Source organism: Lepidothrix coronata, unplaced genomic scaffold (assembly GCF_001604755.1).
Source record: "Lepidothrix coronata isolate B3197 unplaced genomic scaffold, Lepidothrix_coronata-1.0 Scaffold72, whole genome shotgun sequence".
Classification (NCBI taxonomy): domain Eukaryota; kingdom Metazoa; phylum Chordata; class Aves; order Passeriformes; family Pipridae; genus Lepidothrix; species Lepidothrix coronata.
The window spans coordinates 1,723,168-1,737,636 of record NW_016690252.1 but is presented as its reverse complement, the minus strand read 5'-3'; positions in this window follow the sequence as shown (position 1 = coordinate 1,737,636).

The window sequence follows — 14,469 nt, the reverse complement described above, 5'->3', positions numbered from 1 at the left end:
CAACCAAGGATTGTTGGTAAAAACAGCCAAGGATAGTTGGTAATAACACACTGTGAGAACAAACAGGATGAGGCCAGAGAGGTAGGACAGTGCTTTTCTGGGACAAACGTCCTTGTTCTGGCTCCTGGAGATAAGCCCAACACAGAACAGCACAAGGGCAGGACTGAGGTCGAGAAGGGGGATTGGGCTGTAGGGGGATATTGAGAACTCCAAAGACCCCTGAAGCCTCTGACCCATTTCCAGAAAGGTCTGGAAGAATAGACTGTGCATGAGAACGAATTTTCATAGAAAGTGAGAAACTTAACTCCGGGGCAGGGAAAACTTATCTATAAAATGGTCCCCCCATGAAGCCCATGTGCATGTTCACCCCAGGACCTGGACACCCCATCAGCTGGATCAGCACTGGAGCCAGGACTGGTGATCCCTCTTTCTCCCTGTTTCTTTCTTTCTTCCTTTCTCTCTTCCCCTCTTTAATTCATCTCTGTCTCTTTCTCTCTTCCCTTTCATCCTACCCCTTTATCCAAACCCCACTGCCATATGCTCCTAGGAGGTCAGGCACTAACATAACAATTTCCATGCCAAGTGTGTAATTTACTAATAGAACTTCATAAGATTTTGTGGGCTTTTGTCATTCCTTTTGACCACAAGCATCTACAAATCTTGGGCACTCCCTTCCCCTGGAGGGTGGGATGCCACAATCTGGAATTCTGTCTAGTTACAGTAGAACAATTGAAAATCTTGGATGCATTGTTGGGTTCTCTCAAGAGAACTGTTACAAGGATTTGATAACAAGAGATGTTAGCCTTGGGCATAGCAGGGATTGTTGCTGCATTTAGACGTGGGGTGAAACTCCTGAAGACGCTGCCTGGAAATGGGATCCAGTGTGTTGGACTGTGTTGATGGGCCGGCACAAGGAGGGCTTCAGCAACAATTCTGCTTGGAAGGGTTGCTGTTTCCGCTGAGGAAGCAAGTCCTTCTGCCAGAGATGCCGTTCATGGTGTCAAAGGCAGGAAGGATAATGATATCATTGTGTCTGGCCTTCATAAAGCCCAGGCCATTAAAATTCCTGACATCCATGGAGTGCGTTAGTCCGTCATGTCTCAGCATCATCCTGGGAATTTGTGTTGAGCTGCTTGATCATTCTTTAGAGTCATTGTGTGCCTGGAGACAGACCCTCTGCTGTAGGTGGTGCCTGCAGTCCTTGGTCCAGGTTTTCTCACCTTGTAATTTGGCTATATAAGAAAGGTGATGCATTTTCATGCGACTAGAATCTGAAATTGCTCTGCACAACCACCTTAACCCTACTGCTATTTTTCATTCCTCCAACCTTTTTCAGAAAACATTTTATCTGTGGTGACTTTGTACGTATTTCCAGATTCTGAGACAATTCAGCATGTCTGAACCTGATACTGATCCAGCAGAGCCTTGCTTAAACACTACTTTGGAAAGGGATGGTGGCAGTGGTTAATCTGTGTAGTGTGTGCTCTGTTAATGGTGAGTGCTGAGTTTGTTCTGTCATACTCCTCGATTTCATTCTGTGACATGCCCACCGTTACCTCTACCAGTCAAACAATTTCTAAGAATTAAATAGGCTTTTGTTAAACAGACTTATTTTCCACACAGCCCTGTTGCTTGGCATTAAATGTATCTAGCCTTGAATTATCTGTTTAGTCCCTTACCACTTTTCTGGGTTTTTTGCCTATGAATCAAAGAAACTAGTCCACAGGCCACTTAGTGCCCTCCTCTAACAGTGTCGTGCTTCCAGCCTCTTAAAATTTCCAAAGATTAAAATCATGTCCATGAAGCCAGAAGTTTCCCCGGCCAGCTCTTAAAGAACTTGGGTGGGCAGAGTCAGAGTAGATGATGACTGAAGGTCTTTTAAACATCCTTGCACCGTGTTGCATAGGGAATCGTGCAGCACTTTATCAAGCTAGATTTTAATGGGCCTGGTGAAATCTCAACCCTCCTTTAATTAGGTAATATAAATGTTCCTGTAATGAATGTAATAAACTTAGAGTACTGTAAAGTTGAAGTTGGATTTGTACCATTTTCTGTTTTCCCCCAAACTTCGTCTTAGGATAAATTACAAGCATTTTTATCCTGTGATATATTTTACAAAAATGTTTTGAATAGCGTGTCAAAGGATATTTGCCAGCTCTGGTTAAATGTCAGTCATCTGTTTTCAATTTTAAAAGGGCTTTTTGTAGATGCGGCAACTGGCAGTGGTAGGAAAAAACCGAGCTTGGGAGACCCCAGAGAACTGCAGGCTGGTCAGCCTCCCCTCAGCCCTGCAAAGGTGATAGTGCAAATAGTACTGAAAGCCTCAAACATGCTGAGGATGAGAAGGTGACTGGCAGTAATCACCCTGGATTTACACTGGGGAAGTCGTGTCTTTCTGACCCAGTCACCTGAAATGATAAAATGACTGCCTTGACAGATGAGGGGAGAGGAGGGGCAGAGCTGCTGGGTTCAAGGGGTTGAGGTCTCTGGCACAAAGTCCAGCGGGAGGCCAGTTGCTGGCGGCGTGACCTGGATCCTGGGGCCAATACTGTTGAGTATCTTCATTACAACAGTGGGAGAGAGTGCAGCAAGTTCACAGAGAGAGCACAAAACCAGGAGTGGCTGATGGACCAGACAGTGTGGTGCCATTCAGAGGGACCTCGACAGGCTGAGGCCAACAGAAATCTTATGAAGTTCAACAAAGGGAAGTTATGCACCTGGGAAGGAATAATTCCATATGCCAGTTTGGGGCCAACCATCTGTAAAGGAGCTTGGCAGAGAGGGACACAGAAGTCCTGGTGGACAGTGGAACATGAGCCAGCCGTGTGCCCTTGAATCAAAGGCAGACATCCTGCATTATGGGGAGAGCTGTCAGCAGAATGAGAGGCAATCCTTCCCCTCCTCCCACTCGTTCAGCACTGACAGGACATGTCTGGTGTGCTGTGTCCTCTTCTGGGCTCCACAATGCAAGAAAGACATGGGCATACTGGAGGGAGTCTAGTGAAGGGTCACAGAGATGACTAAGGGGCTGAAGTACTCGACATACAGGTACAGGCTGAGAGAGCTGGGATTGTTTAGCTCGGAGAAGAGAAGGCTCAGTTCCCTACCTTATGGGAGTAACTAAAGCAGATGAAGCCAGACTTCTTAGTGGTGCCCAGTGATAAGCCACAAACTGAAAAACAGCAAATTCCTGTTATACATAGAACTTTTTTACCGTGAGTGTGGTCAAACATGGGCACAGGTTACCCAGAGAGGTTTGGACTATCTGATCTCTGAAGGTCTCTTTCAGCTTCATCTATTCTGCCATTCAGAGAGTGCAGGCACCCAGCATTCAGGGATATGTCTTGATTCCTCTGACCATTTCTTATTCCAAGAATGTGTTAGTAAGTTGAGAAAGAACGGTGACATGGAAATCCATGACAGACAAGACAGATTTCTCCATGTAGTCACTTCCTATTGCTCAATGCAGAACATTCAAGCTCCAGATGTTTCCCTTCCCCCTAAGCAACAAGTTGAGCAGCCCAGAGTACAGGACTAAATGCTTTCCCCAAAGTCAAATGCTCTCAAAGTGCATCAGCAGCAGCCTACAAGAGAACTGGGACAGAGGTGTTTTTTTGGAGTCAAAGCCTATTTACCAGTAAAAAGTGAAGTTGGCTTTCTGAGATTAACAGAAAAAAGATGCTCCTAAAAATACACATGGCAAATCATCATGACTCCTAGAATTCATCTCCTGGAGGGAAAAAAAATTCTATATGAAGTGGTTTTACTAGAGGGCAAGACCAGAAGTTGTTATAGCTTAACAGTGCTCTGCTGTCATCCTTGCTGGCCTGGCAGCAGTGTGGTGTCCAGCAGCCCTCAGCAGCAGGCTGCCACCACAGCACAGGGGGAAATGTATGGTGCTTTCCCTGGTGTTTTCCTTAGTGCTGACCAACTATTCCTCATTTGTCACCCTTTTGGCTCCAAGACCTTTCTCAGGCCTCAGATACCTGGAGAAATTGGTCAGCGTTTCTCCCTAAGTGAGTACTTGTCTAGTATGCAGCAGCTATACAGGAAGGAGTTTTACAGCAACAGTGCCTATCTCCCTGTCTCCCAAAGGCAGCTTTAAATTTGGCCACATTTTTTCCAGTTGTCTAAAATCTGTGAAATTTCTATTGTAGCCGAATCTGTGTTCTTCATGTTCAATATGCACCAGGCACTGCATTGGGTCTGTAGAGAGAAGAAACCCTGGAACAGGGAAACTTTTGACAACATGAAGAAAAACAATTCACAGGCATTGATTACAGGGGGTACAAATCTTTCTGCTGGTGCTTCAGCATCCCTGGAGCATGGCCCTCGCTCTGTTTATGTCTTTGGCACGAACTGTTTGAGCAAATGTCCGGTTGACCTTCTGACCTCAGCTCTGCACTTGAGACCTGTGGCTTCTCTCTCACCTCTCCCAGCTCACACTACACCTTAACAAAGAGGGAGCAGTAAGACCCTCCATTCAGGGCAGTACTTTGGAGCAGCTGACCTGAAGGTCCCAAATGCCATGTTGGCCACATGGTCCCTTGAGCCTTGCAGGGGGCTGAAGCCCTCCTCACATTTGTTCTTCCAGGTGAGGAGGCTTAAGGGAGACTGAGGAAGCTGGGGTACAACCACAGAGATTCTTGTTTTCTGATACACTGTGAACTTTGTCACTTTCAGTCTCTGAAAGAATAGCCCACCCTTGCCCAAAAAACAGTTCAAGCAAGCACTGTGTCCCTGGTATCTCTTCAATTATTAATTCATTTACTGGACCACGGAAGCACCTTGCACTGGGAAAGACTACCCTGACCCTCCATTCAGAAACAGACAGGTTGAGTACAGCTATGGCTAGGAAGAACTCAACAGAACGGTGTGAAACTATTCCCTGGTTTGTCTTCCTCATTCTGCAACAGCGGTGCCACCAGCTGGCAAGAGCTGAGGCCCCAGGTCACAGAGATCAAAACCAAAATACACCCAAGAAGGGAAGTGATGACAGGCAAGCAAACCTGCAGCAGCTGGGATAGGAGGGGGAGGCAGGCAGCAGACTGAGTGTTGAAAGGGATAATGTCCACTGCCACACGTTGGTGGTGAACAGTGAAAGCGCAGTTGGTAACAGCATCGTCCTACTGCAGGCTCCAGGCCAGGGAGTGCAATGGATCTCATCCTGGTTCCACAGGCAGGAAGGATGATGCCCACACACGCACATGCCAAGCATGGCCAGTGAGAAAGCACTGAGGGAACCTGGACTGTGTGGTATAAGGAGTGAAGACCATGGCCATGAAATTGCTAAAAATCTCTTCCAAAAACCAGAGGTGAGCTGCCTCACAGAATGGAGCAAACTGCTTCCTCTGCACTGTGAACGGGAAAGCGAGGGGACCTGCAAGGCAGGTGAGGCAACAACATAGATGAATGCTAAAATTAGTTGCTGGGGGAGGATTTGGACTCTTTATTGCTGAGATTTAAGCTGGACACAGATGTAAGAGGAACTCACTGGGTCATTTCTGGTCCTGACAGGCCCCTCACCATCTGAATGCTGTACTCGATGAACATCTGAGGCAGGTGGGGAGTTCATACCCTTGGTTGCCCGGGCCCTCTCTGAGCCATCACCCTCTGCATGTCTCCAGGGCCGGGGGATTTGGTTTTTCTTTGTATCTCTCAGTTCTCAAATAGTTTTGTTATAAGGCTCAGTAGAACGACAGCATAGTGTTCTTATGCCTCCTCTTCCATCCACAAGTGTCAGTAATGCCTACTACCGGGAGCAGAGATGGTGTAGTTGGAAACACGATCTCCCACAGCTTGCTTACAAAGCTGCAGTCTGTCCACGACCATGGAAACCAGCCACTCAGGATGAGGCCAAGGGTGAAGACGGGGGATGCAAAAGCTGATTTTTAGGCACAGGATTTTAACCTCCAGTGTAAAATTCGGATTGCTTAAGGATATTCCTCCTCTCAAAACATAATTTTCTCACTTATAGCAGTGAAATGGGACAGCTGTACAAAGGCCTCACTCTCCTGTACTGTGCAAATATGTGGAAATGCTTCAGATGCAGTTTTTGGGATGCAAGGTCTTCCTGGAACACTTACCTGACTGTCCAGCTACAGGTATCTGTGCTGTCCAATGCTCCTAAGGGGTATTTCTTTCTCAGGAAAATAAAGTGGTTGGAAGGAAACTCTTGCCTCAGAACAAATGAGGTACCAGATTAAGAGAACACAAAGGAGATGCTTTGAAGTGTAAAAGTCCCAACTTTGCTACTACACAGATTTTCTATGGAAGTAAGGAGAGTTACTGCAGCTGTACAGAGAACAAGGACTGATGTTTAAGCCATGAAAAAAACAAAAATAACCTGAGAATCTGTACTTGGGATATCAATCCACTCACTGCTGAAGGAAAAACAACAGTTCACTGTGTTTACTTTGAATCAGTCATGTCCACAGAGAGGCTGGACTGTTACAGTAAGAAATCCAAGCCCACTTGCTCTCAAACTGCCCTGGATTTACTTGCCATGGGATGATTACCAAATAAAGGAAACCATCAGCCAAGCCAAGACACTATACAAATACATTTTATTTAGAGATACCCATAGTAAGATGCACAAATACTTTCTGTTCACCAATTTTCAGATCACGCAACTTCAAGAAGTGGAAAAAAACAAACTGCAGTGAATTACAATTATCTATATAACAGGGCAGTAGTAAAAGATCCATTTGTCAGACTACAGCGTGGTTAACAATACTCAGATGAGAATGTACAGACCAGGTATTTAAAAAGTGCATGGGGCATTGCCACATACACTAACATGCTTTTTCAAAGAGCAACATCTTTCTGGCATGTGAACACAGTAACCCGGTTATGCAAGAGGGAAAATTAGGCTCATAATTTGATCTGGAAACTTATCTATTAACAGTTTTCCTCCAAACAGCAAATTAAGAATTATTTGTGACTGACACATGGAAAAAAAATCACTGTTATATTGTCCATGTAGTCAAGCAACACACAGATGACCTAAAATTATCAGTTCCAGTCTACACCTTCACAGCTTTTCCACAGTCCTCTTCAGAAGAGTCCGGAATACTTAACTGCATGTAACAACCTGGCAGAAGAGCTGTAATCTGAGATCTAAGCTCTTACACCCAGGACAAGTTCTTCCACAAGAGAAATCTCAGTCTTCAAATTTAACAGAAAGTCCATGTTTCACCTGCAAGTACATCAACTGGATCAGGTATTGCTCGGTTTACTTTTAAATTCCCATCTAAATGGAGGGAAAGGCAGGAAGCGGTGCTGGTCTGAGAGAATAGCTGCACTGCTTTAAAGTTCTGTTAAAACACATGGAACCTGGACTCTTCTCTCCAGTGTCTCTCTCAAACCAAGGAAGTTTATCAGGTTACACTGCTCAACACAACACCTATTTTGCTTTCAAATAGGGATAGTGCTGAATAGTGCTTGGGAAAGACCAGCAAGGACTGTTGTATGGAGGATTACACATAAGAGCAAGAAACACATTAAATCAGTCTTCAGTTAAATTTCTATCACTGCAAACAGAGAATGACAGAGACTGACTTCGCATTCTACTTAAGAGGCACATTTTGCATTGATGAAAAAAACAACCCAGTTTACATTGCAGCTTTCTCTGGATTAAAACACCACCTAATTTCCCGTTAAAGGAATTTTTACAAAAGAAACAAAACCCAAATCAATTGCAGTTCTTATACTTAAAATTCTTAAACTGCTCCCTCGCCTATTCTACCCAGAGATACCTTTCTACTTATGTGTATGCAGCTGCTTTTCCTTCTTAAAACTTGTCTAAGAGACCCTTGTTTCTGTGCATTTTGGGAGTAGAAAAATAATTCTGATGCCTCACAGGTTGGCCCCTGTACTATGTTCAGGAGTTGAGGAAGTCAGAATGGTTTTGTACATTTGTAGTGAACTCAAGAATAAAAACATGAAAAATAAAAGCCACCAAATTGCAATAACCAGCAGTACAGGAATCAACTCCTTCATGGACCACGAATGACCTTGAAGCAAACTCTTTCAGACTGAATGGGGAATGGAAGTCCAAGAAGATATCTAGGGCTGAGTAAAATAAATAGGGAGATTGTGAGCAAGGTCCCAGTTCAGTGAGCCTAAGCAAGTGTAGAAGTTTCAGACTGTAGCAGGGCTCTAACAGGTGCCCCCAGGCTGTCCCCATGAGAGGACAGGGAACTTGCTCAAGTCCCAAGCAGCAGAGTGCAGCAAGATGTGAGCGAGTCTGGGATGACAGGCCAAGACTGGAGACAGCATTTTGAACAACACTGACAGAGCCCACCAGAAGTTACTTATCCAGTCCTTTTCATAATAGCCCCACTATTACACTGTGAAAGATGCCCAGAGCAACCAGCTGAAGCCGTAAATCCCAGCCGGCCTGTTACAACCCTGCACTGTCAACAACCAGCCAGATGGAGGATGACGCAGACAAGGCCCTTCCACTCCATCATCCCAGCACAAAGCATATGGAGGTGGCTGGTGGCAGCTGTAAAGCACATTAGTCACAGTCAGTCATGAAAACAAAGACACAAGTGCACTGGTAAACTTGAGTGTTGAGGGGAAGACTGAGTGACCACTGGGAGAACAGGTTCTTCCCCATGCCATCTTCACTCCTCACATCAAGAGGGATGAACATGAGTTTCGAAAGCTCTGGGAGCAACTAATCTGCAGTGATCTAAGGCACGGAGCAAACCCTCAAGGCCTACCCTTCAAACAGTCCATTGCCAGCTCATCTCTTGACTGTAGCCAGCCTTTGTCATTACTGCTGGCCAAAGTTCACTAGAATAACTTTGAGCACAGGGTTATTGTTTAGCTGATATCCCTACTCTTTTTTAATCCACCAACTATGCAAAAGACAAAAAGCCAAAAATCTGTGGAGAAAGCCTTTAAATGGTATCAAGTCAGCAATTCACCCTCCTGGCTTTACCCTCACTGAAACCTTTAGTTCTTTGAGTAGCAGCCAAAGGTGCCAGTTCTCTGGCTAAACCACCACAGATCAGTCTGATAAACTCACTTGGGGGCCAATGCAGGGCACCTCCACTTCCTGATCCACCGAACTATATGGATGCAAGGGAATTTCAGCTTCTGCAGCCTGTGCAGCAGTGGAGTCTCCACTTGCAAGGCAGGCAGCCAGCTGCAAAAGTTTATGGTAAAAGCACACAGTGATCCTTCCACGTTGGGTTATAGGTTTTCTTTTTATTATGGACTTGATAATTTTCAGAGTAGGCAGACAGCTTTGAACAGATTGTTACAGGTGAACTAGGAAAAAATGGGAGAAGAGGAAGATGCTTAAAATAGAAAACAAAGTTAAATCCATTTGTTCTACTCTGAAAAGTTACCGTCATGAAAACAATTTAAAGGAACTCTGAAGTCAGCAAGAGGTAAAAAGAGAACTCCAGAGTAAGTCTGCTCTGGGTTACAGAGAGAACAGATGCAGTCAGCACAGGAAATACACATACCTTGGAGCTCCATGACCCTGTATTAATGTCAATGCATCAATGAGCAATCGTGCTGATTCTAAATAGAAAGGTATCCTCACGTATCAAGAGTGCAGTACTGTAATTCAGTTAATTATGGATAGGCATGCCCATGGAAGGCCACAGTGAGGATGTGTTCCTGTTTCCATGCTTTTATGAGACATCATGTATCAACTGCACCATCTGCATAAGACATGGAAACTCAGCCCAAATTCCAGATGTTGGTTTGAGGCTTTAAACAAAGATACTCTTGGAAAAGTAAGCCAAAAGTGTAATGTCTTTCTATCAAAAAAAAAATAAAAATCACTTTTCAGAGAGAAGAAACAATTTGCAAAGTAACAGAACACTAAGCCCGATGTGCAGACAGGTTGGTTGCACATGCTATCTGCAATTTCCCACTGTTCCATTTGCAAGCTGCGTCATAACTTCTAAGTTTCATCTTAGAGTTAAAAATGTGCACTGTAATATTTGAAGAGAGCTGTTACTACTGCACTTGACAGCTTCTGTGATAGTTTAGGATCCAGTGCCATTTCTGACACAGCTCAATACAGAAACAAGCTGAGAAAGGCTCTGTTAGATGGGTTGACTTGCAGGAGTTGTTAACAAACATCAGACCCTGGTTTCAGAACAAAAGCCAGCAAGTATCAGCAAGTCTTGATTTTTTTCCCCCCTCTCAAGGCTTTGGATCTTATTAAATATATTTGGGAAAAAAAACCCCAAACATTAAAAACAGTTTACTTTACAAAATCCAACCCTCAGGCAACAAGTTAAAACACCTTGTGTATTTTGTGCACCATATGCACCACAGGCAGTGAGGAAGATCCAGCACCAGTGTACACATGAACACACAAGCAAGCACTGACAGATGTCACTGGTAAGACTGATATGAGACCAACCAGTGCATTGATTTGTGTCTACACATCCTAAGACAAATGGAACAAGTCACAAGTAACAGTACAAACCTGTTGCAGTTTCAACACACACATCTTAGAAAAAGACAATGCATGTACCCAGCCCTAGGACATGTACCCAGGGCTGCATGTACAATGCATGTACCCAGCCCTAGAAGGGAAAAGTTTGTGAGATAACTTCACAAAGATCAAGGTACCAGAAGAGGAAGGCACATTAACCTCTGGTTGGTCCGTTTAGGTACTATTTGGATGAGTTATAGTGATTTATATACCCTGAGACTGTGGGAGGCCTTGGAAATGAAGAGAGACCACGTAGATGGGCAAATAAAAAGTACAAGTTTAATGAGATAAGAATTCAGCACCTGAATTTTCCCTTTTAGTAAGGGAATCTAGAAAAGCAGTTCCTAAGAAATCAATGTATTGACCCCTAGATTTTTGTTCTGAAGGCAAAAGAACCAACATCTAGGACTAGAGACATTGCACTGTGTTGCAAGGGTTTGTATACACCCTCTCAGTTTCAGTCCAACGACCGCAATTTGTACACAATCAAGTGTTGGTGGTTTTTTTGGGAACACAAACAGTCAGGCAGCCCACATTTTCCCAACTCTGCCAACTCTGGCACCCTGTTTCAAATCTGTGTGCACTTTCTTAGACTATACTGCTCCCAGCAGGATACCAGTGGGAAAGGCTGTTATGAAATGGGAAGATTCCTTTCTGCAAGAGCATTCTTTCAATTAGCCAAGTACCATATGGTTTTCCTAAAGAAACACAGCAATCACAAGCAAAAAGATACATCCTAATTTTATCACTGAAACAAGAATGACAGGGATATATATTTGATCTCTCTGAAGATGTTTCTGATTGACCCCTTTCAGGTATCCCCTCTATGTTTTTAAATTCCTGTGGAGTCCCAGGAGCCATATCAAAGTTTGCCTTTCACTGCTTCTCTGGTGCCCCTTGCCCATCCTCACCACACAAAGTGCTCACCTGGAGGGGCAAAGGAGAGCACGCGCAGGCAGAGATTCCTTCACACAAGATGTGGCTGTATTCTCCTTTCCACTCTACCTTGTTCCGGGTGCCTGTGCTTCAGAGACTTTCAAATAAGTTACTGAGGACACTGCAACAGTCAGAAAGGCATTTTAAGTTGAGGTCACACCACAGGCTCAGACTGTGGGATGGCCAGTGGGGCACACGGGGATTTTCACTTGGCTTTAAGGTAGAAAGTGTGTGCCTGGCACGGACAGGAGTCTCAGACTCAGCACAGGCTGGTCAGAGGATCAGCTCCACCTGCATCCCACACAGCTCTGCAAGTGTTCCTTAAGAACAAGCTGTACCCCAGTCCAGTATTTCAGTCATAGCAGCAATTGCAAAAGAATTAAGAACATATCAGACACCTTGGAAAATTGGGTTTATGGAAAATAAGGGTATCAGACCACCACAAACAGACCTCAGAGCTCCCACCTGGCTACTTTTCCAAGATGCAACTGACAGCCCACCTGTTCTTGGTTTCTTGCAAACAAAGCAAACAAGTGACCTCTGTGAAGGGGTCACCTTCAAGCCTGCTTTGTTTCACACCTGCACCAGGTGAGGGACAACACTTCACAAGGTCTGTAAGTGCCTCTCAACCGAGGGACAGAAATTAAGACACCAAAGCACCACTCGACATAGGTGGATGATAACTTTTAATCTGTTAACTCTGCAGCTGCAAGCTATATACAGAGCAAGCGCTCTGGTGAAGGAAGAGGATGAAATTCTGGAGGAGAACGATCCCCAACTATCTTAATCCTTGAGATATAAAAAGCTGCCAAAGACCTGAAATGGAGGCAGCAAATATAAACCCTACAATGCAGTTCAGGAGCTCCCCTCATGAAGAGAGTCACAAGAGTCATCCACAGTGTCATGTGGACCGACTACGTTCAGAAAGCCCACTGGGCACTCTACCAATGACCTTAAAAATGGATCTATGAGAAAAGTTAACAACTGAGACTAGGAACAAACACCTACTAACTATTCTTTGGTAATTTACTCACCTTGAGCTAACACACCAGCAGCACTGTGATGAGGGAACCAAATAAACGAACTCACTTCTTTACTGCAATCCCAGAAAGTGCCAGAGGAGAGCACCAGCAGTTCTCCCTACCAGACTTGACTGTACAAGGGAGAAAGCTGGAGGAATTACAGGAATAAGGTGTTTGGTGAAGAGGGAGAGCACCACCCTCATTGCAGCTTCTGATTCCTCAGGAATGTCCCATCACATAACACCCAGCTATTACTGAGAAGTTGCTACCCAGTGCTCACAAGCCAGGTATTACCAAACCCATAATTTAGTCACTGGTTTGATTACCTGTTATTATGAATACTGAAAATACAGTACCCAAAGATACCCAAATTAACATGGTAGTCTATTGAAAAAAGCTGAGCAGCAGCAGGTTTGAAGGCATGTTATGATTTAAGTTCTTTTCTTTCCTTCAAGTGAGATAAACCAGAGTGTCTTCCCTCCAAGGAACAGATTGTTACTGTGTAATCCTGTCAGTCAAAGAAATACAAGGACAATTGCCCAGTTCCCGAGTCTGACCCAGCCTCCAACTTCTACCCAGTTTAAGCAAATTGAAGGTCTTGAGTACATCGCTTTTCTCTGCCTCAATTTCTAACACTGATTGGAACAAAATATGTGACCAACCACAAAATATTCTGAAACTCAACAACTGTATTGCTACAAGCATTTAAAACCACTGAAACAGGCTAGAAATTAAGTTTTCTCAGGCCCAATTTGCTTGTGTGCTTCCAGCACTACCTACTTTGTTTCCCTTTTTGGGGGGTATTCATACAGCAACAAAGATGGCTCCCTTCCCATGAGAAATTACCTTTGCAAGAAAGCACCCTGAAAGCAGAAGCATGTGAGACTAGAGGAATTTTACATCATTGTCCAGATCTATCTGAGAATTGTCCAGGGCTTCCCATGTAGAAAAAAAAAGGAGGAAGAGGGCACTCACAATACCAGGCTTTAAGACCACCTATCGAGGTACTTGTGGAGATCAGAGTCAGCAAGGACTGACAATTTCCAGTGGCGCCTCTTTAGTAACTTATAATAATAATAATAATGGCCAGTCTTCGCAAGCGAAGATTTGGGAAAGGTCATTAACCCTTCGAGCCTGCGCAGTGGATTTTTTAGGTGAGACACAGCGTGCGCTGAACTGAGCCCACCCTTTAATCCTGAGGTTCATCTGCCGGGGCCGAGCAAGCTTGGACAGTGGCAGTGAGGTCCCCAGGATGTAGGTTTGTTTAGAGTGACCTTCTCTTAGATGGATTGCCTTACAGGGCTGACGAGCTCCATCTGCCCGGGGGGCTGGGAATCGAACCCGGGTCGCAGCGGTGAGAGTGCTGCACCCTAACCACTAGACCACCAGAGGCCCCTTAGTAACTTAGAGACTGCAGAAAAAGCAGCCTCCATGTTTGAAGGCTGAAGCTCTGTCCATTCAAATACCCTTTTTTCCCTCCTCATCATGACCTGCTTCAATCAATAGATCAACATCAGGGCTAGAATTTCCAGACCAGGAGTTGTCCTTTGGCACTGTAGACACAAAGTGCCTATCTATTATCTGCTGTTGTTTTCTGGAGGATGCTCAAGTAGAGTCAACTGTCTAGCTTCTTCAGAAAAACAAAACAAACTTCAAACCAAGCTCGAATAAAAAAAGCAGAACATGTGCCCTGTAAGAGTGATCTTACACAGTAGCTGCAGGAGTAATCCAAGAAATACAAACCCTGCCATACTTGACCAAGACTTGTTTTTCTTTGTATACTTCCACTTTTCTAAATCAAAAAATATCCAAAGCAGTAAGTTGCCGTCAAAGAACAACACAGGCACCATTATGACAGCTTTAAAATGAAACGATGAACAACTCTAAATAAAATGTGCAACCCTAACTCTCCACTACCCCATGGTATAAAATTTGCCCTTTTCAGAGAAAAGCCTGGCTAGCTGTACACACAGCATCGTGGACTGCTGCAGTTTAAGCAGCCCACAAGGGAAGTACAATTATAAAACACTGGAAGATGAT